General features: G+C 35.9%; 1 protein-coding gene across 1 annotated transcript in view; it reads right to left on the reverse strand.

The window, feature by feature from the left end:
- GABBR2 (gamma-aminobutyric acid type B receptor subunit 2) overlaps window positions 1-26,888 on the reverse strand; it is a 451,814-nt gene that overhangs the window by 191,770 nt on the left and 233,156 nt on the right. The window lies entirely within an intron of this gene.

Below are 26,888 nucleotides of genomic sequence, written 5' to 3' on the forward strand. Positions count from 1 at the left end.
ATCTTGTCATCTCCACATCTAGGTGTTGAAGAGCTAAACACCGTGATTCATAACCTCATTAGTAATATAAGTATAGAATCATAGAACCACAAGGTCGAAAAGGACCTACAAGATCAACTAGTCCAACCGTCCTCCCATTGCCATTGCTACCACAAGCTACTAAACCATATCTTGTAGCTCCTCATCCAGACACCTCTTGAACACTGCCAAGGACAGCAACTCCACCACCTCCTTGGGCAGGCCATCCTAGTGCCTGACCACTCTCAGGGAGAATAAATTTTTCCTTATGTCTAATCTAAGCCTTGTACAACTTGCAGGCATTTCCTCAGGTCCTGTTTGTTGCCTGGAAGAAGAGGCCAAACCCCTCCTCATCACAACCTCCCTTCAAGAAGTTGTAGACTGCAATGAGGTCTCCCCTGAGCCTTCAAAGACTTTTAAGACAATAATAGCCCATCAAGATTTAGCAGTGCATGTCTAATCTTACTACTGAAATAAATATCCTCCTGCTGAGGGCAGCCTGCACACAACTCTTTTCTTTCATGTCACCAAATTAGCCAGAGACAAACAGTCCTTGAGCACAGGCAGAGAGAGGGTACAAGTCAAACAGCAACAACATTGACATCCTGTGTGGGGAAGAGAGGTAATTGTCACCTCTGGAACAGTGAGAGGTGAAAAAAATTACGATGGTCCCTAAAACCAACAGTGCACCAGAATCCATGATTTTATATCCTCAGTCTGCTGAGGGTAAATTTTTTCTGGAGCATACAATTAAAGCAGATCCAGGGACTGGACTGCAGCTTTTCAAGTCTTAAGACTATTTTCAGGAGAGATGTTTCTGTCAAAATTTTCAGAATTAAACATTAAAATTTGAAATATTTTATGATCCACTGGATTTTTTTTTCCTTCCTGTTTTCTCTCATTCAACAATTTCTAAAAGAGTCAAGGAACTGAACACTGGTCACTGGAGAGCATCAGTAGTAGTGCAGCTGAAAGAGCAGGTATGAAGTACAGCTAAAAATTTGGTCTTGGCTAACTTTTTCTAAATGAAGCATTACTACCACTCTCATCCAAATACATACTTGTGTTCTAGCTATGAAAGCGCAGGCATAAAATTGCAGGAAAAATGAATGTATTTACTTCTAAGCCTTAAGTATTTGTCTTCTCAACAGAAATTATGCTTGAAAAGAAAATATTTGCAAATAAGTAAGTTTCCTGAACATGAAAGCATGGGTTTTGGAGAGACATGATAGAAAAGAAGGAAGATAAATGAATGGAATAATTTAAACGTGCAATTGTTAATGAGGAGATAAAGACAACACCCAGAAATAAAAATATGATAATCACGATGGTGATAGAAAAGAAGAATGGAAGAAGAGTTCATAAAATCCCAAAACATTACAACTAGGAAGCACTCACTGAAGCTATTAATATTATGTTTGAAAACAGAAAACTCAGAAGCACTGTTCATTTTGTTCCTTTGCATGCTCAGCAGGTGGTAAACTCCTAAAACTTGCACAGAGTGTGGATTACATGTTTTTTTTTTTCCTCTCATATATTCCTGTGTAGCTTCTTTCATGATCTTTTTGCAGATGAACATAAATAGGAAATTAGCTTTATCCCAGAGTTTGGGAGACATTCACAACCATTTAAATAGATTACAAAAACTGACTCAACATGAGTAAAGCACAAGATTAACAGATGTACGAGTTCTAAGAAGAGGCCATCTGGAAATAAAGAACACATGAGATGTACGGAAGTGTCACTTTTTTCCCTCAGAGCCAAAATTGTTTTGGGCAAAATGAGCCAGCAATTTTCATTTTTTAAAAAAATAGCTTTGATACCTTGCATTTACCAACAATTTGTTAACAATATCTGATACAAGTAGCACATGACACTGCCCAGTTGTGCTCCTGTAAAGGCCTACTGAATAAATAACAGTCTCTGAAGAGTGAAATAATAATTAAAAATAATAATTAAGTTGACTAAAAAATGGGGCCCTGGAAAACCTGATCTAGTGGTTAGCAACTCTTCCCACACCAGAGGCACTGGAACTAGAGGATCTTTCAACCCAAGCATTTCTGTGATTCTATGTAATATATATTCAGTGGGTCATATTTTGTATCTGTGATGAAGCCAGAGAATGGCATAATGCAGTAAAACAGAGGCTAGATAATTCCTTCAGTATGAGCCATCTTAAATTACATGCATTTCCAAAAAGAAGTTGCCTTAAAATTGGCTCTACCTTACATGTCCTAGTATCATTCTTAATCATGATAGAAATGACCAAGTTGGAAAAAAAGGACAAATGAGGACCAGCACCTTAAGTCTCAAATTTAAGGTCTGAAACCTTAGGCTTTCCTCTAGGAAGAAACAATCAGGTGTAAAAACTGTGCGTGTGATGCATTCTGAATTTAGGATTAAGTAAAAAAACCAAAACCCAAGAAGTACTGTAAGGCCTACTATGATTTAATCATACTGCCACTTAGCTCATTTCTAAATGAACGAGCTCCAGTTTCTTTGGTCACTCCTACCTCTAAGATTTTTTTCCCTATCCCCAGTCCTTCAACCCTTTTTTCCATTTTCTCATTAGTTGCCTGAGAAAGGCTATCCATAAACAAAACATCTGTATCTTCTAAGAGGATGCTCTTAACTGTGTAGAAATGTGCCACTAGTTCTTTCTAGTATTTTATTAGTTGTTTACCACATTCGTAGCAGTCACTCATCTTATTTTTTTCAGGAATGTGCAAGAATCAGACAGAGAATGGAGAGAACTTACTTGGATGGTGTTTCTTTCCACTCACTAAGGAGATCTTTATCATCTGTTCTTAGACAAAAGTCTGCTGTAGTCAGCACGCCAAGGCTGACTACTATAAGCCCAGGCTAAGCTGTTCCATTAGACAAACATTTGGACACACACACACAATTTCACACAGCTATGCTTAAGTTTGTAACATAGCAGAAAACACAGCAATGACAGCAGAGCAGCAAAGTCCTAAGCTACAGCAAGCGAGGACTTGCTCAACAGCTCAACACAACAGCTATAGGCACAGAACTAAAGAAAAGAAACTGTTTATCTTCAGAAGGCCTCAGATAAGCAAGGACCTCCAAAAAGACACCTTTGCCTCCCCCTGCCAATTCTTAAATGAGGTCCTTGAATGGGTGGATCCTGGCTCCACCCCTTCTGGTCACTCAGATGCATTGCAAACATCTGGGTTGGCCCTACCTTCCCATCAGGTGCTCAATCACTGCTTCAAGACATGACTTGGCATTTCTGCTACAAGCTACATAGAATTTTACACAGCTATGTTTAAGTGACACATCACATTCATAGATTTTTTTTTTTCCAGCACAGCAAGTAGAAGCAGTGAACATCTGAACACTCTGTTTCACACATGCTGGCAAGTCTAAGGGAATACTGCTCTTGCATAATCAGGTGGGGTGAAGAAAAAGAGTACATTCACATGAAAACCATGCAGGAAATCAAACAGTACTGCACTCGCTGGCCAGTGCACAGGAAGAAAGAATAAAGCAAGTACCTTTACTCTTTATCACTCATATTGGAGTGTGTTTTTATACACTTATATAGGTTTATGATTAGCAGTTAGCAAAACATGATCACAACTGTCCTATGTTTAAAAGCAGGACAACAAATAAATAAAAACATATATCTGACAAACTTTTTCACAAGCTTTTTTGTTGTTGTTTTGTTTTTTTGTTTTGTTTTTTTGTTTTGTTTTTAATGTTTTGGAAAGAAACTAACACTGAAGTTGTTAGTAACAAATGCTTCCACATCTGGTGGTATAACTGAGTGCTGACTATTGACATTTAGCCAGTTTTCAGAACCATGAAGGGGTTGTGAAGCACTAGCAAAATAATGCCTTTGCTCTTTATGTAATCTCTGTGAGATATGTGTGAAAACACTGATGTAAACAATCTGTCTTTTAGGGTGGCAAGAGAGAGGAAAAGGAAATATTCTGTAGCATTGCAACCAGGAATTCAAATCCCTTTCTGTATGCATCAAATTTGTACTGCAGAGGTGATGTCTGGAGCTGTTCTTTTGAAGTTGATCAGTCTGATTTCAGTTTCTAACATCATGACAGCATATTATATTCTACCACCAATGTTGTGGTTTTTTTCTTCTGTTTTTGAAAGAATGAATCAGAGATAGCATAAAGACTTTAAGGGCACCGTACTAAATAGCAGTGTTTTCTATTAAACAGTGTAATTTCTGATGATGTTCTGAAGTAATTTCTTTCATTTTCTTCAAACTCCATTAATCCCAGTGAAGAGAACAACAGCACAGGCTGTATCTCATTCGCTCTGACAACAACCCAACAGCACGTAGGAGTCACTACCTACCCTCTGCATACTTCTTCCTGCTCAGCTTGTCACATCAGCTGAGCACAGTACATTGCTTTGTTTACTACGCTTTCTCTAATGAGAAGCCTTATATTATTAGCAAAGCTTATATTATTAGCGAAGTCTTTGCATCCAAAGCAGAGCTCACAGACACTATTCATGAGCAAGTGCTGACTACTGACCACTATCCTTCTAAGTGACCAACTACTATTCAAAATTGTCTTAATGAGAAAAAAAAAAAAAAGAAAAAAAAAAAGAAAAAAAAAAAGAAAGGCATACAGACCAGTCAATTTTACAAAGCTGGTTTTAGGTATGAACATCTCTAAGTTTTGGATGATTCTTGATACTGGGAGAAAAAAGACTATGACTCATTCCCAGTCTTTCACGGCCACACTACACAGGGAAATTCCTCTGTAGGCAGAAACGAGCAGACAGGAAGGACAGGACAAATGGGAATGGCTTTAAACTAAAAGAGAGATTTACTTTAGATGTTAGGAAGAAATGTTATTTACTCAGATGGTAGTGAGGTGCTGAAACAGGTTACCCAGCGAGGCTGTGAGTGTCCCATCCCTGGAGGCACTCCAGGCCAAGTAGGATGGGGCCCTGGGCAGCCTCAACTGATGGGGGCAGCCCTGACCACAGCAAGGAGTTTGAAACTAGATGATCTTTAAGGTTTCCTCCAACCTAAGTCATTCTATGATTCTGTGATTAACTTTCTAATATATAGTTCTCAGTGACAGTCACTGAAACAGGCGGGTTTTCCGTTTTCATTTTCCATTTAAACCTACATCAAATTTCTAACGGCTGTTTATTTTAATGTTGTAGTTTTAGCTTTGCTTGATAACTGTCAGAACATATAATTATATATGCGGTTTAAGATGTTTTTTTTTTAAACAAAACTTAAGAGCCTAGACTAAAGTACCATAGCACCATTAGGACTACCTTTCTTTAGAAAATCTTTTCTTTTTTTCTATATTGTTTTCCATATGAGAAAGCACTCGAAGACAGCCACGTTTCATGATAATAAGATACAAGTTTCATTCTCTTAGCACTGCAGCCTTCCAGATGATGCTTTCATAAGCATCAAATTCTGACCAAAATCTGCACAAAAGAGCACTGACAGTGCTGGCTGGACAGGGAGACTTGAGCAGGTTTTGCAGCGACAGGAAGGAAGTCTAATCAACATACTCTTATATGTTGGTTATATTTTAAATGTATATTCTTATATATATAATCAAATTAAGTCCTTTTACTGTCTATTTTAATCCCTCAGGCTGTTTTAGACTATACCAACAGCCTGCAGACTTAGTCAGTGAGACAGAACTAGCAAATTTTTTAAACTTTAAAGATATTCAATGCATAGCCCTGCAGCAGCTGCACTGGGGAAAGGAATTATCCTCCATGTTCTCCAGAAAAACAGTCAGATTCAGAGACTTTGGAAGAGGGGCAGTTCAGCCTGCGAGTTGTGACTGATCAGCATTATGTCTCATTAGATTCTGCAAACCATAACAGCTTTCCAGCTGGCATATATCAGAGCTCTCAAAGGTGCAGCTCTTTCAGATACTATAAAGCAATGCTTTAGAGTAATGCTATTACTTTGGGATCACTCTTCCCACATTTTTAGAAGGCTAAAGTAAATACTGATATTTAAACACCTTCCTACTGCGATAGATGTTTTTTAAAAATATGAAACACTTTGTCCTTTCAATTTCATTCTCTGCCTAAAATGAATTTAAAATCATTCTTATACTAAAAAATTGAGACATATATAGAATGCAGACAAATTTAACAGAGAAATAGTGTATTTAAATAATAAATGATTTTTTTAAATTCATGATTTCTTAAAGACATGATAATGGAGATGAAAACAGTGCAACGCTTAGTATTTTGTTGTCACCTCATAAATAGCACTACGTAATTTGCAGATATGAGGATAACATTCAATTATTAGTATAATCATAGAATCATAGAATGGCCTGCGGGTTGAGAAGGACCAAAATGATCATTTAGTTTCAACCCCCTTGCTGTGTGCAGGGTTGACAGAATGTTTTCACCTTCTGAATTTCTTCTAACTCAAGGTACTGTGCAAAGTGTAATGAATCACATGGAACAACGATGGGCTAGACATCGCTTTCTTTACCTCATACCTTGTTCTCATAGCCAATATGGTAAATACAGCACATAATGTAGATTAAATTCAGATACAAAGGGAACTGGTAAGTCACATAGGAAAATATATTCTGAAAATAAACTCAGATTTTCAGTGTAACAGGCATGGTCTAGTGAATCCCCTTCTCAACTCAGACATAATTAAATAACTGCTGGACACGAAATGATATACGTGGTTCTTCAAAGCACTGCAGTCAGTTCTAGTTCCAAGAGGAGCACAGGCAGAAAGAGAGTCAGTAAATTTGCACGGAAGTGAATTTAATATCCATCTCAGCGTTTGTAAGAGGCTGTTTTCATATTCAAGTCCTTGGAATTATAAAACTGAGTAAGGTGGGTTTTCTGCTTTCATCATTCCCATCAGGAGACTGTGTCTGAATCTGAATTTCTAGTCATTTTAAGTTTTCCTGCAGTTTTTAGGTTCCAATTATTTTTGACCACACACTTATTTTCAGATTTACATTACAAATTTAACTACACAGTGTTTTCCCCTATGTTTCTCAGCCGATATTTACACAGAGAACTAGTAATTCTTCTGTCAGCATACTAGACAGACTTAGATACTCTAAGACATCACAAGGATAGGTAAAAATAGCTGAATTATCTTCCCACCATAAAAGATAACGAACAACAACAAACAACAAAACAGCAACAACAAAGAATCAACAACAAAATAGGGATATTATATTTTACAGGATATACGCTTTAACTGTCATTGTTCTGTTTTTTTTTGTTTTTGTTTTTTGTTTTTGGGTTTCAGTATTCCACATCAAAACATCATGTAGTGTACGGGGCATTAAAGTGTCACTGCCCCAATTCTGAGTACCTATCCCTGTACATTACAGAAGTCACGGGATCTGGCCCTTCCGGGTGGGGGGGCCGCTCTCTTGCTGCCTTGCAGTGGGTGCTGGAGGGTGCTTTCCTAGCCATTCCAAGCTTTTCAGGTTTGACTCGGTCCTGGGAACTCTCTCTCTCTCTCATCTTGTCTGATTTATTAATCTCAATTTCAATTAAATTGTATATATTGTGTTATCTTGTATTCCAATATTATAGTAAAATAAGTTTTCCTCCATAGATTGTTGCCGCTGCTCTTTTCCTCCCTTCCTTCCTTCCCATTTTTGTGGGGCTGGGGTGGGGAGGGAGGGCAGAGGCCTGTCGCCCCGGTCACAGACATAGATTGATCTAGTCAACTCTGTGACATTTACCTATTTATAGTCCAAAATACCTCAAGTGCACAAAATGCGTAGGATACTTTATTTTCAAGAATGAAGGTGGGAATTGAATTTTGGCACACAGACAGGGAAACTGAGAAGAAACCTCTTGACTGATGCTGCATGAATCTTGTACACCTACACTGCGTTTAAATGCTTCATGAGTATATCTAAAGGTGTAAGTTGCCTCAGGGCATACCCTTGCATTTTTCATTCCTGAAACTTCTCCAGTACCTTACTGAAATTTCCAAGTTCTTACTGCATGATATTTTAATGGTCCTCTATCTTAGGAGTGCCTTTCAACTCCGTGTTACCAACAAGTTAAATCAAGAACACTCTTAGTGCTAGGCATGAACTAAAATATCTGATGAGTTCATGATGCTGGCACTGTGGTGAAACTCTACCAGAAAAGTTCCTTCTCCCAGCCCTTTCAGCACAGCCTAGGGCCACATCTACTATGGATATGTATTAGCTGCCATTATGAGTCATTCTTGTGGCACTGCACCATACAGTTACATCAAATTTAGGCAGATTCACTGTGCTCCATTTCCCATGTACTCAGAGAGTCAACATCTTGCCTATGAGGTAGAGCTGACAACACACTGGGCATAATCCAAAGAAGAGAGATTCTGGAGTTCAAGTCTTCAGTTTGATTCAGTACATTCAGTAACATGTAGTGTGAATGATGTCCATCTTACATAACTAAATATTGAGGGGCAAGTGTGTATTTGTCACCTGATCATCACATGATGAAAGTTGACATTTGACAATTTGTCAGAAGGATATACTTCTGTTATTTAATAACTAAGAGGCTATTTGACATTAGGAGTGCCCCTTTCTTTACATAGTGGGAAAAAAAAAAGAAGAAGAAAAAGAAAAAATAAATGTTAAAAGAAGTACAAAAAAAAAAAACACTGGAAAACAAAGAGAAAATAAAATTTTCTCACATTGAATAAGGACTTAAAATCTACTTTCAGGTAGATTTAATATTTCCTTTGAAAAGGAATATTGATTTCTTTTCTTTAAAAAAAATGTAAAAATAATTATCTGTATGTTTTTGAAAACATTTCATAAGATATTTAAGTACCTGAAAAAAAAATTATTTGTCTATCTGATTTGTGTGAATCAGAAGGCTGATTCATGGTCGTACTATCTAGAGAATATCACTCAAAAGCACAAATAATTTTGATTGACTCATAATTGCACTTCTTAGAGAATAAAATGTACAATTGTAAAATTGCCTATCCATTTTCCTAACATTTATTCAAAAAGGTCTGTATTTATTTGAATAAAAGTTCTTGTTTGTTTCCAGATCCTCCTAGATTAGTATCCTAACAGCAGTGTCCCTGCCAGTATCCCTGCATCACACTGAGCTGGACTGAATTGCTGTGAGAGCCCCAGCAGTACGCAATTGAGCAAGCTGATGCCACGACTATCAGAGGTTCAGCTCTTGCTGAAAGAAGTCCTTGAAATTCTCTTGTGCAGAACTTGCTAAACTGAATCACAGGGCACGATCTTTAAGGGTCAGTTTGGTGGCGCAACCCTCACTAGCACGTTTTCCTCTTCTCCACAAAAGAGGAGATTGCCTTATAGTCAAAACTTCTGGGCCAATGTCAATATAGAAACCTGCTAACTTAACAGTTTGGCTGCTTTCTTCAGCCTTGCGTCAAAGATCAGATCTTCAAGGTTCAAGAACCACTTTACTTTGAATAAAATGCAGTGGGGAAAAAAAAAGTTGTTTAAAGATACAGTTTTTTTGATCTTCATAGAAAATCCAATAATACAAGTTCTAAATAGGTACAATAAGTTGAAGCTCATGCTGACAACTTTTTAATTACAGCACTCCTGCATGATGCTCCTTGCTTCCCAGAGAAGACAACATGGAGAAATGCAGCAATATCTAGACAGTCTGAAGGAAGATAAAGGACAGATTCTATTATTTTCTGTAGCTATCTTCTGTATCATAACCTTTTCCTTCTCTTGGTCAACACACTCACACTGAATCAAATGGAGCTAAATTTCTTTTTAATACTTTGACAGAGTGCACAATCTGTACAGTGGCAGCAGAACTACTATCCAAAGCTGCCCCTAAAAATCAGTTACTTGTTTTTAATACTCATCATTAATCCTATATGCTAAATGACCAGCTGTATGGCATTCCTGTCGTGTATGAAGTTTTCCAAAACAACTAATGAGAAGTCTTTTATTTCATCTGTCTCAAGTGAAAATAGTATTAGAATAAAAAAGTATTTCTCTGCCACTGGCATTCAATGAATATTAATGATGTTTTTGCTCTATATTGCAGTGATCTGACAATTGCAGCTAGGATACAGCATTTAAAAGGAGATTCTACTCTCTTTCTTTCTATCACTCATAAAAGGAATTAATTGTAAATCAGCTAATCCAAACAATTGCTTCTCAAATTAGACCATATTTTATCTTCACATTTTAAGCTGAAAAAATAGCCTCTTAATTTGCAGCAGAAACTATCTTCAAAACACTAATAATATGAACCTTTCAATTAAATATTTGTAACGCTATTTTATGCACAGCACTAATGCTGACTAATCAAAGTGTACATTATTAATGGGCAAGAAAGAAATCACTGCAAATCTAATTAGCATATAAATTATCTTGTTTTTAAGAATAACCTTATGAGAACTATACCTCACAACAGATTGTTTTTCTGGAGCCATCAGAGCAAGTCAGCTTCCTTGGGCGCCCACTTTACTGTGTCTCCTGCTCAATTAAAAAATATCCCTGGACAGCAACTAATAGGAAATGATTTGGAAGATTCAGTACAGATCTGGGTACCACGTGGTACTGTTGGGTTATATTACTCTCCAGCTAGAGAGAGGAATTTAGGAAGCTTCTGGGAAACAAGTCTAACCCCTCTGCTAAAGCAGGTTCTCTAGATGTTCACATAGGTAGTAGTGTAACTATTGATGAAGTTGCAACTAGTTGCAAACTTTTTCATATGTAACTTCCAAGAAATTATTAAAATCCTATTTAAAGGGTATGTGTGGGAAAAACATTTATGTTTCTTGCAATTCTAATCTGTATTTGATCAACAGTAGCATATGAAATATCTGAAGTCTTCTATTGACATCACTGAAGTCTAACTGATCCAAATTTATGTTTCAAGATAGCATTTATTTTGCTTTTTCTGTCAAAATGAACCCAAATAATAGCTATATTTACTTTGAATATGCACTGTCTTACAGTCTTATTAGCAAGGAATAGATCAGAGTTTTTCTGAACCTCATTCTGAATTCATTCTAGAGGAAGTCATTTCACTGAGATTTGAATCATGGAAGTATTCCCATAGCAAATAATGGGCTAAATATTCCAGATTATAACTAAGAAAGAGAAGAAACTTTCTTATCCGCTTTCAGTGAGAAGGATGAGCCTTTTAATTTTGTACGTGAACCACCATAGGCCATTATAAACTCTTTGTCCAAATGAAGTGCATTTTACATGTGGTCACATATTTCCATGAAAATTACAGTGAAAATTAGCTACTGTCCTTATTCAACAACAAATGAAGATGTTGATAAGTTATGAAAGTGTGTATAAAATCTAGTATGTTGTACATCACAAATCTACTGAATACTACATGCAGGTGAGGAATAGGGGCAATGGTGGACAAAATATTTTCCATTTTCATTGTTCCTATTCATTGAAATCATTGTAAATTCTAAGCAGTCTAGTAATCCAGAAAGAAAAATGATCTAGCTGCTAGTATTCTGTTTTTGTAATGCAGAGTTTTCACTAAAATCTTTCTTTTAGCAGAAACAGTTTCCAAAAAGAATAACTCTAATTATTGCTTGAGATAAAACATCTTTATGTAAGGAAATCTTGGTAGGAAAACCGAATTGGTTTCAAATGCACACCCTTCTATTAGAGCTCTATTTATTTTTGTGCACAAAATGCTAAAATCCTCTTGTTAATAGATACAATAATACTATGCTTTTTGTTTCTGTGTATACTAAGACGAATCTTTGATTGTCTGATCAGTCAGTTAGACTTGGTATATCTCAGAATGGTTCTAATCAGGGATATATGCTCTCAGTTCCCAAGTTTAGTCCACCTCATGATGAATAAACTGTTGTTGTAAGCCCTTCGTGCATCCTTTTCTACTGTTTGTTTCTTTTACCCAATGATGTAAAAGAAAATCAATCAAACAAAAATCTGTTGCTCAACAATTGAAATAAACAGTAAGTTTACTGTAAATAGAACGCATTTATATGAATTACTGTATTGAGTTAGTTCTCTACTACTTTCTCCATCTCACTCACAACAAATGAAGACCTTTAGCAAGCATCAGATCCAGTAAGAATTTCATGTTTTTCCAAATCTGTCCATTCATTTAAATGTGCCACAAGTGCAAGAAGGGTTTTTCATGCGGACATACCACATGAAAAATCATTCATTAAACAGAAAGATCATGCTGATAGTTGTTATAAGGATGTGCATTAAAATGTAAATTTTGTTGGCTATTGGTTGCACTTCTAACAGAGTCCACAGCATTGGATGCTGATGTTGACCCCAGAAATAAAACCATCCCACCATTCAATAGGTAAATTAACACAGCCTTCCACAGCACATCCCTTCATGGAGATCCAGAAGTGGTAGTTAAGTCAGAGGAAGCCTGAGCACAGCTCGGTACCATGATTCAGATATGACAGCCTAAGGCTACAGTTGCTGGGTTATTTTACTTGAACACTGAGAAACAGCTCTTCAAGAAAGCACTTATTTGCAGGATCCCCATTCTCACCAGCACCCAGCTTATTGTCCAACACAGAGGGTTTGCTGATATGACAAGACTGAAAAAGAACCAGTGAGACAAAATGGAGAGAAAGAAAGAACAGGCCTGAAACAGGAAAATAATACACTTTTCTTAAAAGATAAATGACCTTTTCCTTTCACATTCTGGATCACTAACCTGAAGAGAATTTTGACCTCTTCTATTCAAGCAAACAATGCCATTTGGTTTCCAAGCAGGTTTTTCTTATTTTATGTTCATGTTTTTTAGTAGGCCATATGGGGACATATGCCCTTCGAAAAAAAAATGATGGTTTGAAAATTAAATCTTTAAACTGAGAAATTTGGTCAGATTTTTTATTTTTATTTTTATTTTTTTTTAGGTAGGGACATTATAAAAACAGTATTTGCCAACTACTTCCACAAAGTAGCATTCAATACGCAGATTTCCTACAGAGTAGCAAGAACAAGCTTCTCTTTTCCATCTTTTGCATCAACTCTTGATAACTTATTTTTCAGTTTGGAGGGTGCTTTCCACTTTACTCAGACTCCACCTAAAAATTTCTTAAAATTTGTTTAGGCTGATCCAAGGAGAGCATAAAAATATCAACAATAGGATTGTTAGTGGTTTTGGGGGAAATTTAGACATATCCAAAGTTTGAAGAAAAAAATCAATACTTTTTTAATGTAAGATGTCTGTGATTAGTGAGTACAAATGCATAGTAATTACTGCATGCTTTAGAAGTACTATATAGCAAATGTCAGAATTGCTCAAATACCTTATCAATATATGCTCAAATATGCACTGAATGAACTTTATGAGTAAAGGTATCAAGGACTTTGTAATCTTCTTTACCAAGAGACCACATAGAATCATGCAGGAGGTGATGTCCACTCTTGCTGTCAGTATTAGTTCTACTCCTCTGAAGCTATTTATAAGATTAAACAGACAAAATCTTCTACCTTCAGGAACATGGACAGCAAAAGAAGTCAGTGTTTATAGTGATATAAGGTAAACAAATAGTGTACAGTCAAAGGCAACAATGAAAAATTATGAAGTGGAGAAGTGAAAGTGACTGTCTGTTGGAAGCTGTCTTTGGGATGCCATGTATTGAGAAAATTTCTCTCATTCACAAACACTGCCATTCCAGAAAGATGTGAATTAATGAAATTCAGGAAGCACAGTAAAAAAGCAGCTATTGCCAACATCATGCATGTCAAGTACTACTTCCTCTCTGAAATCACATATTTAAATAAAAGTTTTGCTCATTGCTACTTCTTAACATATGCATTGGTGCAGGAATTATAGACACAGGGATTAATTTCCTGTCAAGGATTAAGATCTTTCCATCTACACAATGCTAAATAAGAAATATTGCCACAAATATCTGAAGGAAGCACTAAAGAAAAATGACTTTTCTTTTAGCTGCTGCAAAGATAGTCAAAGGAGAACTATAGCAGGAGAAGCAGATTAGATCTACAGCACAAAGGAGGCTAGGAGATAGAAATATGTCTTCAATAAAGATTTCAAACTTTGGTCATGACCGCTAAGATTCTGTTGCAAGTACAGAGGGAAGAGAAAAAGACAGTGCCAACATGGAGTAGAATACAGATGGTGTTAAAGAACAAAACATGCACACAGGTCTTCAAAGAAGTGCGGCACAGTGCCTGCAAAGCAAACCATGCACATCTGAATAATTACCATCAGTATTTAAACAACACAGGTAGCATACATTACGAATATAAACTATGCCTTATTTTGGCTGTGAAATAAATATCAAAGCTTAAAGGGACCTGAAATTAAAGTTGTATTTACCTAAGAGGTTGTGGTTACTGCATGGAACTTTTTTCATTACTACAACTGGAAGACAATTGAAACAGCAAAAACAGAACAGTATGAATGTAACAGAGATTAAATACTTCATTATGATGAGAAAATTCTTTTGTTTGAATGAGATTTAGCAATTTAGAAAAAGTACCTTGGTAGAAAAAGATCGTCATCCCTCTTTTTTCACCTTCTAAGTTCTCATTAAAGTATGAGGGAATTGCTGTTCTTCTGATTTTTTCACTTGTTCCCCTTTCCATATGCAATTCAGAGCAGAATGGATTACAGTGGTGACTCACAGGGCACTGAACAGAGTTTGTTCCTGGCTACTACTTCCTATGTAGTGCCAGGCATCACTAAACATTGTGGAAAGTGATCTGAGACGTACTCATATGAAGGATGGAAGAGAAAATAAGATTGCAGTATTATATTGTGGTTGCACCAAATATGATTTCACTTTTATTGCCTGTTTCCATGATTTGTATATCTTAAAAAGCATTTGAAGAACTAAAAAAAAAATAAAGCCAACCTAACACTGCAGCTTTCATTGTAATTCTGTTAATTCCAGTTGGTACCACTTTTCTAACTGCTAAGATAAAAAAATACATGCAGTTTGCAGAAGTATAACATGCAGTATCTCTGAGAACATCATGGTTTGGGGTGTAGCACTGTACTGTGTGTCATTCAGAGAAGTGAATAGCATGTCATAAACTAGATTTTCATCTGTGACAAGCCCCCCAGGCTGTGGCATGCCTTTATTGAAAAGCCCAAGTCTGACGTGCCTTTAATTTCACTGAGATGCACATTAAAAATTGTATAATACTCACATTTCATATAGCAAGTTTATTCTTCTCACTGTTAGCCTTTGTGGCATTGCAAAAAAGTTCCACAAAGAGAGGTTCCAAACATTAACTATCTGTGGGAAGTGTTTCTTTTACTTGGACACAGACTATCTTGCAAAACAAAGAAATTACTCTTATAAGACTTGATTCAATACAGCCATTTACCAGCCCATTTGGAATACACATGCTTAATATTCAGTGTGCTCTTAAGCACTTCACTTAATCACAGCCTAAGAGAAAGAGCAGTATAAACAGTCTGAAAGCCTTGGGGAAAATACATTGCATAATTCAACTATTCTACCCTCAATATTTTAAAGTATCTCTATTAAGAAGTAGAGAAAGAATATTCTACAGTTTTTAAACACTTTTTTATATGTCTCATCTTCTCTCAATTTACAATGGAGAAAAAAAACCCTGTTTTACATTTGTAAATTGCCAATAGGAAGGGTCTTCCATCTCTACTGTAATATGTATATAGAATTCTTTCTAATATCACTCCCTTTTAGCATTCATCATCAGGTGAATGTTTGACCAACTTACTAATTTGTCAGAATGGTTAGTCAAAATACTCTAAGTGTATAAGGCAGATGATCTGATTACCAGAGTATCCTATCTCTCTTCCTGTGGAAACTCTACAGATTTATTTTAATTAGAAATATAGCAATATAGTGATATAGTGATATAGTAATATAGTAATATATATATATATATATATGCATATATTTAGATGCACCTAGAAGTTATCCAAGTAGATCAATATTCTAGGTGCTTATCTGCGTCTTTACTTGCCTGAACATTTTTAACACCTGACATTTACTAACTGATGCATTACACAAATATTTCAGCCTAAAATGCCCCAAATACTAAAATACTAAAAATAAAAAAATTTAAAAAGCAGTAATTGAAGATTCCTTCCTTTCTTCCTTCCATGTATATTCTACCTGCAATTTCTGCAGCCACAGAAATTTATGAGCCTAGTTTCTCACATGCCACTACTTGGGTTTTAGAGGAAAGCATCTTTACTATTCATGATCTACAACACTCTTCCACATTTTCTGATCCACATCTACAGGAATTTCTATTCACTCTCATAATCTTCTACCTGTAGCCCAGAAGCAGCTCAGATTCACGTTAGAAGTGCTCTGGACCAGGTGGCATCCCTTCCTTCACAGCTGTGGGTCACCTCAAAGTGAATAAATGCTTGCTGCTCTATCCCTTGGGGCTTAACAGCTGAGTTTTGGGAATACACTAAAGCAGAGGAAAAGCTTAATTTGGTCTTCTGCAATGCCAGGAATTATCTGCCATGAGACAATGGTGGAGAGAAGATGGTAGCAAATAGAGAAGTCTTAAAAGTTAATATGAAAAATAGTAGGAAATAGTTTTAAAACTTACTGTGTAGCTGTCCAGAATAAATGCCAGTATAAAACTTTAACATTCCTATGTTTCACTAACATAATTGCAGGCTCCAAGTATTCTATTTGCAACTAGAGCACCTCTCCAAGGAAGAAAACTAGTTCATCATAGAAATCATGACTGCCAGAAAAGAGGAGCAGTGATGTATGAAAGTATAACCCATTGAACATCAGACCTGACAACCTCAGAGCATCTCCAGGCTAAGTCAGCTAATAACACCACTTTTAATATTTCAGCTAAATTCATAATACTCAGCAAAATTCTATATTCAAGTTCAGAATATTTTTGCCTTAAGCTGTCATAAAGTTTAACAGCAGAGTGTATGTTAACTGGTGAAGCCAAAATCTCAGAAGTGCTGAAGCATGAACCGAGAATTAAAGTATTACATCTTTTTTATTTTTATTTTTTTATTTTTTGGCAAAAAGGAAAAAAGTACATTGCAAAATATTTCTTAGGGGAAAATTTTGTTCTTTGGTGCACAGAAAAACTCCCATCACGCTAAGTTCCAATTTTTATAATGTTAATGAGGGTCACTTTCACTGATGACAAAAAAAGACTCAATTTGATAAGCTTTTTTTAATTGCCCATTGATGGGATAACCTAGATGAAAACAGAACATAAATTAAAAGAATGCCATGCAACTATTAAGCAATGGAAAGAAGTCATCCAATTAATCTAAATCAATCTATCTTTGCAAATATTACAGAGTATCCAAAATGGTAATGTAAAGGATAAAAAGAAGGCATAAAGGATAAAATGGATTAAAAAGTAAGAACTACCTTTATATTTTGTTTGTTCCTAAAGAAAGTGACTTCAAGGTTTGGACATTTTAGAAATATGTTTAACATCTATATGTTTTAATCATTTTTTAAACTCTCAGTACTTACATAAAGCCAAACAGATGTTGAGATTTTAGAGTAGTATGATAACAAATAGCAAAAATCTTATTCTGAAGATTTTCATAAAGTGGTTTATGAATAGTCTTCTTATTGCTTCAACCTCCATAATACAATCTGTATCCACTCTGAGTTTCCACTTTTATCTCCTTTCCATATTACTATTTCGTATTTCCAAATATCTGATGCTCAATTAAGAATTACACTTTTGTGCCAAAAAAAAAAAAAAAGCGTAACTATCCAGCACAGTGGATCACTAAAATATTCAGATTTTTTATAATTTACAAAATCTACATCAGAAGTTACAGCCTTTTATAGGTATCAGTAGATGTTACATTGTAAATTGCTACACTCCACCAAATTATTTCAACTGCTCATAGTTATTTGATCTCTGAGTCATGTAATTCCACACAGTACTCTATCTAGCGCCATTCTCCAAATGTGCTTGAAAAAACTCATGTCTAATCATTTATACAGCACTACAACTGATCAGCTCTCTTAAAATGTATTCATTAATTCTAGAAAGCATTTCAGAAACTTTTTTTTTTTTTTAATTTTCAGTGAGTGAAAAGGATTTCAGAATAACATTTTGAGTTATATCTGAAAGTTAAAGCAGTTTCCTAGGTAAGGACCTCCTCCTGCTCACAATGAAGTTAAAAGAGATTTGCCACTGACTGCAACAGGAATGGGATAAAACCAGTAAAATCTTACTATATTTAGCCTTTGCAGTGAAATAATGACAAAACATAATGTCCAATAAAAGAAGTTATAGTAATAATACTAAAACACCATTTAGCATCTTTGTGGCATTTATGGTTCCAAAAGAGTCCTGGTGTAAAGCTAGTAAATAATATCTTCCTTATCTATGTGAAATCTCAGGGAAAGTTTTAGGTATACAGAATGGAATTACGGGAGCTGGAACAATCCCAAGGCAGCAGGGCTAACATCTGTTCCAGTGGAAAATAAAACAAGATCTGCAAATTCCTCAAGCACTCAGGAATTCAGTTTTATACAACATGAAAATATGTTCTCTCTACATTCATAGTGTTTTTTAACTCTAGATTCATAGCTGAAAAGTATTCATATCTCAAATTCTGAGCTAACTCAGGCACTTCTACAGTGTTCAGTTCTAGAAAAGGAACAAGGAGGCAGGTAGAGGAAGGAATTTGCAGTTTGAGGCTGATGCAGGACAATTAATCTTGCTTCTCCAACCACTGAGCATGCTGAGAGCATAAGCTGCAATTGAAGGCTGTGGTACATCTGGTACATTTTATTCCCAAGCCACTGGGCAGCTGAGGGTTTGGGCATATCCATGGAAGACATCTTTGGTTGTAATTTCAAATAAAGCCATAGCAGATAGAAGCAGTAGCATCTGTAAATTCACCTTACAGTTCTATTTCTTCTCTTAGCAAGACCAAATGCAGGAATTACTATACCACTGGAAATCACTGTTACTACGGAAGCTACTTAATTTATAGTTTTTTTTCATACGTGATTGTGTCATCTGCAAATCTCTCACCTGAAGTCAGTTCAGCTGTGCCCATACCAGACTCTATTTGATTCATAGACCATCTGCCAACTAACCATAAAAAAGCTTATTTGGCTCTACAGGACCATCATGCTCCATCTAGTGAATACTTACATGGCCCATCTAGTAAACAAATGGCCCATACAGATGTGTCTATATCAGACATATTTCTATGGAATGAGTATAATCTGTTATGGCTCTACTCTTCAACAAGGACAGTAAAATCAGCTTCAAGAAAAGCACAGCCAGGTGAGATGGTGTTCTTTAAACTCTATGCACTATTAAATAAATCAGAAGGCATACTGCAGAATCAAAATTCAGAACTGCTTGGTGATGTAGATTATATAAAAACCTTTTAGGAAATCTCTCCCATTATATTTTCTAACATACACTTTTTCGTACAGTCTTCAATTCCAGATTTAGTGGTGTTAAAAAATATAAAAAGAAAAGATAAGAAGCATAGCTACGGATTTGATCCCTCTCTCAGGACCACCCCATCAAGATCCCACTCCCTGCTGACTCTTCCTCCACCCCCTCCACTGAATATCTCTTGGTGTAGACACTGCCTTCCTCTCCTCTCTAGTACAGCAACCTGGCTTTGCCTCTCCCTGCTGCCCAGGCTCACAACCACCTTTACACAGCTAGTAATATCCACTTGGCGTCCTCCACCTCATGATGAATAGTTCTTCCATGGGTGACAGGAAGTTTCCACTTCTTCATGAGGTTCACTCTTGAAAGTGATAATACTGGAAAGAAGCTTCAAATAATTTTTACCTGTGCTATGTAATCATGACATGCATAAAACTATTTGTCATAATTTGAGCTTGCTATAACTTAAGTTTCATTTTGAACACTGTTATGATTTGAAACAACACAAGTAAGTTGATTTTAACTTTGAGACACGTATTTAACTCATTTAAATGAATGGTCAAATCCACCAAAAATGCTAAGTCTATGAGCCACTTTTCATCTTAAAATTCAGGTACAAATTTTCCTTTTGAGTTCATTAATGACTGGACTTCATTTTGCAAATCATAAAATCTTTTTAGTATTTTATCCTGACAGATACTTCAGAAAAGTAAAGGACTCCCCTCCCCCCCCTAATCAGCATCCATACTTCTAAGGAATTCTTGGAATTGGTGATGATTCAATCCATTGGACTTTATGAAATTCACAGATTTAATGGTGATTTGCACAATGTTTTTAATGCTTTTGCGCATAATTTTTTTTAATGTTATGATGCAGCAATACTTCATCAAATGTCAGTTGCTGGCAGAAGTTGCATTATCTTTTATTAATTATATAAATCCCTCTTTTTTACCAGCTGTCACCTGGGCACTATCAAGAACTATACCAGGTAACTTGACAAGCATTAAACAAAAAAGCTTTGATGTAATTTTTAGGGCTTTGTACAGATCAACAGATTTAGTAATTTTAATGGCACCAAAGACACTATTTCTTCAGTGACGTTATATTCATTATCAATACCTCTAGTAAAAATGGTAAGCTTAGCCACATCTGTAGCATCACTACTTTCATCTATCACCAAAGCATGAAATTTGAAATTACCAGATTTGCTCTCCTGATTATTTTGATAGATTTTCCTATTTCTTCAGACTGAGGAAGCTGAGAGATATTATCCAGAGCTTGGAAAAGGTTTTATTAGCTGTGCTGTAAATGCATGTTATTCATTTATTTTCATCAAACATCTGCCTAGTAGAATGACAGATGCAGTAATAAGTGTTCTACAACTTCAGACTAAAGTCTTTTTTATTGCCACCTACTATATCTATTAAATCATCAACTGTTGATTAGCTTGAGGGCTAATCTTGAAATGGCACTGTTAATTTCAGCTTTCACTTTAGAAAGTTTGTGTTTCTTTCTGTATGCAGTTTCCTAATGAGCAAACATTATTTATGATCCTATGCTAACTTATTTAACAGCTCTCCATTTTGGTGGACGTTTATTTCCTAGCCAAATTGGCTGTATCAAGAGCAAATAATCCCCCAACCTACTGTACCACTCTCAGTTGCTCATCTAAGGTGGATAATGCAGTGGAACTCAGTCATCAGTGGGGGAAGTTAAGATTCAAGGTTCAAGTAAGAGGTCTTTCATACAGCCAGACCCCAACTTCTTGTGCTACACGAGAAATCCTGTAACAGGAAGAAAGTTCTGAAAAAGGAAAAGGAAACGAGGCACTAAGTTATGACTGATTCACACTCATAACCCATGCAGTCAGGTGTGGAAAAAACTGAGATCTGCTAGTAGTTGGGCAGGATTATGAGCACAAACGTGTGTATACATATATATATATATATATATACATACATATATATATATATGTGTGTGTGTGTGTGTGGCTTCTTGATTGCATTTTCCTAGCTTACTGAAATTCTCCAGAACACCCAAATATGTATAATGGCCCCTTTTTAAAGTGTTAGGTATGACATTTCACCCTAGACCCTCTCCTCCCTCCTTTTATGAAATTAAATGTACTTTGAAAGAACAGTCCTGGATTAACAAGGAGCTACTTTATAAAAATTTCTGCCCTCCCCCAACTCTTTTACTGTCTTCTCTGCCTCAGCCATGGCAAAAAAAAAAAATAAAAAATTAGACTCTAGGTATAAATAACTTGAGCTCTGATATGGAACTATTAATGCAAAATTGACTGCAGTGATCAATGCCACTACAGAAATGCTTGTCAGACCCACCTATTAAGTATAAAATCTCTTGGCTAAAGTCGTAATTGATTCAATCCGATACTGTGCCACAGAACCAGGTATTTCTCTATTTGACAAGTCTAAGGATTGTTGTTTTTCCCAGTGAAATAAATTTTCTAGGCCGTGAAACAAATACTTGCTTGCTGATGCTATTCTGATGCTAATACCACCAATATTCCTGAGATGCTTTGGACAGCACAGGGGCTGCTAAAGTCTGGAAATGCAGACTACTAAATTCAATCCTCAGAAATAATCAGCATCAACACACAAAATGAACTTCGTACCAATAAGCATTTCCAGTTCTGAAACATGACTGGATCAGTTTGAATGCAGGATGCCAGGGACAAGCATGAAAGCTGTTTCATGACAATACTTTCAATTCTTCAGCAGCTATTGTGATGGAATTTTATCATACTTACAGTCTCTGGCTGACATAAGAGGAAATACAACACTGTATTTAATTCCCTTTCTCCTTCACTAAAAAAATTCCTTTTTGACTGCACACAAATAATAGACACCAATGAGAATGAGAAATACATTGTTGATTCCAAATCATAGGCAACAGCAAAGAATTCAAGCCCTACTGGAACAGGGCACAAATGTCAAAGGTTAAAGAGATTATAAAATTATAGGAATGCTTTTAAAAGTATTTTTTAGAATAATGCTGTATTATCCACTAAAAATGTAGTAACAATTATCTCCAACACATGCTGTATTTTTACCACCACGTGGCTATACTATGGAACACCTACAAAAAGCATAGTGAGAGCAAATAAGGTAATTAATATATCTTTCCAAGCATAGTCAACACTTTTTTTCCTAACAGATGACATTTTTGCAGTTCTAAGTTTACTAGTAATCTTCCATAGTCTTTAAAAAGGAAAAAAAAAAAAAGGAGGGAGTGACTTATTTTCCTACAATTTTCTAGATGAGTTTAATTCAATAAGCACTAAATATGAGTGTTTCCTGAAAAGCCCCCTGAAAGACAGCTCTAATTCTTCAGTAATAATCAAGATTCCAAGTTTTATTATGCTAGTATTACATTAAATAAATGTAGTTTTTCTTTCCTTCATCCTTTAGGAAAACAATCTTGCTTTAAGATAATTATTCCAGCCAGGAAAATACTCACTATTTTTCACACATACTTGATGTGTATCTTATTGGTAATATCCTATTTACTGCTGTGTGATAGAAGGGCAGAAAGACAGATAGAAAGATAGATAGATCTCACAGATAAAATTTTGTTTCTCATCACTTCATCACTGCACTGATTCAAAGCAGTAACATTTCAACAGACCTCTATAGATACTCAGACTCTAAAATACCTTCAGTGGATCTGTCAGCTGTACAAGGAGATCTCTCATACATCTAAAGTGGCTCAAAACGTATAGTACTTCTTATCTTTCATTTTCTGACACTTTGGTTATCAGAAAAAAGACATATTATTTGACAAAAAGAGACATATTTAGGCAGGAAACAGGTATATGGTGGTTTATAAATCATGCAGGTGACAAGGCTGCATCCCATTTACAAAACTGGTTTTATCTTGATTAAGAAAACTCGGGAAAAAATGTCCAAAATTCTTTATGAGATCTTTGTTATAGCAACTCTCCATTAACAAGTGAGTGTTTTGGTAGGCACAGAATTAGGAAAAATTTAAACTCAGTTCCAGATCAAAAGAACTCCCATCTAGGACATTGGTAGTTGCAGTCAAACCATTCTAGCCATAAACTTATTCAACCTCAGTGGATGAGGCTGCAGAATTAGAACATTCAGATTAATAACATTGTAGGAACATCCCCTGCAGCTCTTTTGTCTATTTGTATCACATTTTTCATCACAGAAGTCTTTCTATTTGTATAACAGTGCCTGACTTACCTTTTTTTTTTTTAAAAAAAAAAAAAGTAGCAGATAACTACATTATTGCTTCCTGATAAAACACCAGATAAAACTTGTTTCCTTGCTCTGTATTCCAAATACACACACTTTACTGTAAGCTTGATAACCTCGGTGAGAATATAATAAGAAAATGAATCATTTTTCTTAGGGAAAAAGAAAGTCTGGAGAAAGAACAGAACCTTCAACAATGTTTAAAGAATAGCTATAATGTCCCTCTCTACTCTTCTCTCATGAGGCCCATCTGGAGTACTGCAGCCAGGTCTGGGGCCCCCAATTCAGGAAAGATGTGGAGCTGTTGGAGTGAGTCCAACAGAGGAGGGCCATGAAGATGATCAGAGGGCTGGAGCACCTCCCCTATGAAGACAAGCTGTGAGAGCTGGGCTTGTTCAGCCTGGAGAAAAGAAGGTTGCGGGGTGACATAATTTCAGCTTTCCAGTATTTAAAAGGCAATTATAAACAGGAAAGGAATCAACTTTTTACAAGGTTAGACAGTGATAAGACAAGGGGAATAGTTTTAAGCTCAAGGAGGGAAGGTTTAGATTATATGTTGGGGAAAAATTCCTTACCAAGAGAGTGGTAAGGTGCTGGGACAGGTTGCCCAGAGAGGTTGTGGATGGTCCATCCCTGGAGGTGTTCAAGACCAGGTTGGATGGGGCTCTGGGCAACCTGGTCTAGTACCAGATCTGGAGGTTGGTGGCCCTGCCTGTGGCAGTGTGGTTAGAACTTGATCCTTGGGGTCCCTTCCAACCCAAGTCATTCTATGATTCTGTGATTCTATGATTCTATGAATTTCCTTTCTAACTAGGATTTCTGACAGTAAAGCAGAACAAGCAACATCAATGACCTGAAATTCTGATGTGTAAATAGAGGATTACTCATGTCAAGACTTCAGGCAGTAGACTAAGCCATTTTCTAAATCCTGCTTCTAAGAAAATAAAAAATTGATCAGAAAAACAGAACAGAAAACTGGAAAAAAAAAATCTATAATCAGGAAGTGGCACCCACTTCACTCCCAGCAAGTCTTTTCAAAATTATTAACAAAACAAAACAAAAATAAACAACTAACCTCCTCCACCACAAAAATGCCACACAAATACTGGGTAAAGGGAATTATGATTCATGATATCACAGTGTTTTTGATATCATGTGCAAAGAGAGCATATGAAAGATGACAATGACAATGACTATTCTTAATAGATTCTGCATCTTCAGATTCTTGTCTTCACCTTCTTCACTTCCCCCTCCTAATCATTAAAACATACTTTACTGCATCTGGAGATAACATTTTTGAATACAGATCAGACTCCTCTTATTTCTTCTTTCAGAAATTCATTTTATATTTGGTGTAGATTAAATCCAGTAATAAATTAATGGGTTTTTCCTGTTTAAAATAAGTTGTCTAAAATAAATTGTAGAAATTTTGTATTCAAATATTTTTCTGGAAATTAAAATTACATTAAAATGTGACCTGCCACTCCCAGACCTAAGGGCTGCATTCCCATTAACGTTTTAAAGTAGGTCAAAAAAGAAAGCAATGTATTTGACAGAAGAATTTAAAGTTTAAAAATATTTCTGGTAAATTTCAATCTGTTCCTTTGACTTTCTGAGCACTGTAATACAAAACTTTCATGTCTGCTTTGAAATTCTTCTTCTTTCACTTTCTAGAAAACTTTATATATTGTTTGTTCTAATTACATCTTAAGGAAGTCTATCTGCTATAGGTTTTCTTGTTTTCTTATCTTTTTGATTAGAACATTTTTTAGACCATACTGTAGGAACAAGAAGCATAATCCTTTACAGATAAGAAAACAGAAAACAAACGTAATATTCTGTACTTGTCACTATGTACTTGAAAAAACAATACAAGTATAATCTGCATTTTTCAGTGAATTAGTTAATGATTACACTGCTACCATAAAACAAATGCCAGATTTGGTTGTGCATTGTCACAGTCACTTCGTAAAATACTCTTAAAAAAAAACATTTTAGAAAGTGATTCAGACAAATACTAAACACACAGAATAATCTTGCAGTAATTTCATTAAAAACTGAACACTTAAAGTACATCAGCATGGTTGAATATGGTTGGCAAATCTTTGATTTATTCCCTCCCTAAAGGGATGCAGTTCACACTTGAGTTTTTGCTAAAATTACGATAAAAGAGTCTTCCACATTTTAGAGGTGCTGATTTTTTCTTTTTCTTTTGTTTTTTTTTATTTGTTTGTTTTATTCCTTTAGGGTGAGGGGCAGTGATTTAGCCAGTAGAGAGCAATTAAGTAGTCTTAATGACATCTATCAGTTTTAACATAATGGGCTTCCTGGACTAAACAGCAGGCAAAAAAGAATAAGATGGTAAAAATAAAGCTGTGTAGCCAAAACAGAATTTCATCCACCTTGAGAGATGCTGAGCTTGAATTAACTCAGAACATACATGTCTGACTCCCCATGGAATCTGGTTTACAGCTGTCACTGACTGATTTATCAACAATGTGGATTTGTTATAGATGCAAAATACTTTTACTATAGCCTTCAGCTAAACAAAATGTAAAAAGAAAGCAAATTTTGTATTGTACTTGCAACTAGATTCCACTGCTGCCTTGCCACACAATTGCTCATTAATTACAAATCCTAAATTAGTTTCAGTTGTATTGTGATACAAAGCAGCTTTCCTCAGCAGTTAACAAGGACACCAAAAAGTTGAGCCTGCACTCATTTTTTATATGTACACTTTGACATTTCCTCCTTGAAACAATCTGTGACATATATGACAACCTTAGTTCTGCTGCTTCAAAATGTTTTGAGGTTAACTGATTTCCAAGACAATTTAAATTAACTCAGGGACAGAATGTGACAAGCAACTGCACAGCAGCAGAAATGATGCCAACTTTCTGCATGCTCTTGCCACAGAGATATTCCTACAAGCACTGCTAGCATTCACCACTGAATTACATGTTTCTTCAAAACTCTGATTTCCTTATCTAGCCATGTTGCAGGCCAAAGGATGCCAGGAGCTTCTCTCATTTGCTATAACTACTGGACACTGTGAAGATCGTCCTCCCTAAAATGGAGCCTGCTCAGCTCTCTTGAAGGAGAATAGATCTGCACACTCTTGAAAATGTATACTCCTTCAAATTCTGATATCTCATAGAGTTGCTAGAATTGCTTAAAAGCAATTTTAGGACTACATTTCTTATTGCCTCTGCTAAAAAAGAGGAGCAGTGTCAAAGAAAAAGTTGCCATGAATTTGCAATGGTGTCACTGAAAA

This window comes from Lagopus muta, chromosome 3, assembly GCF_023343835.1.
Source record: "Lagopus muta isolate bLagMut1 chromosome 3, bLagMut1 primary, whole genome shotgun sequence".
NCBI lineage: Eukaryota > Metazoa > Chordata > Aves > Galliformes > Phasianidae > Lagopus > Lagopus muta.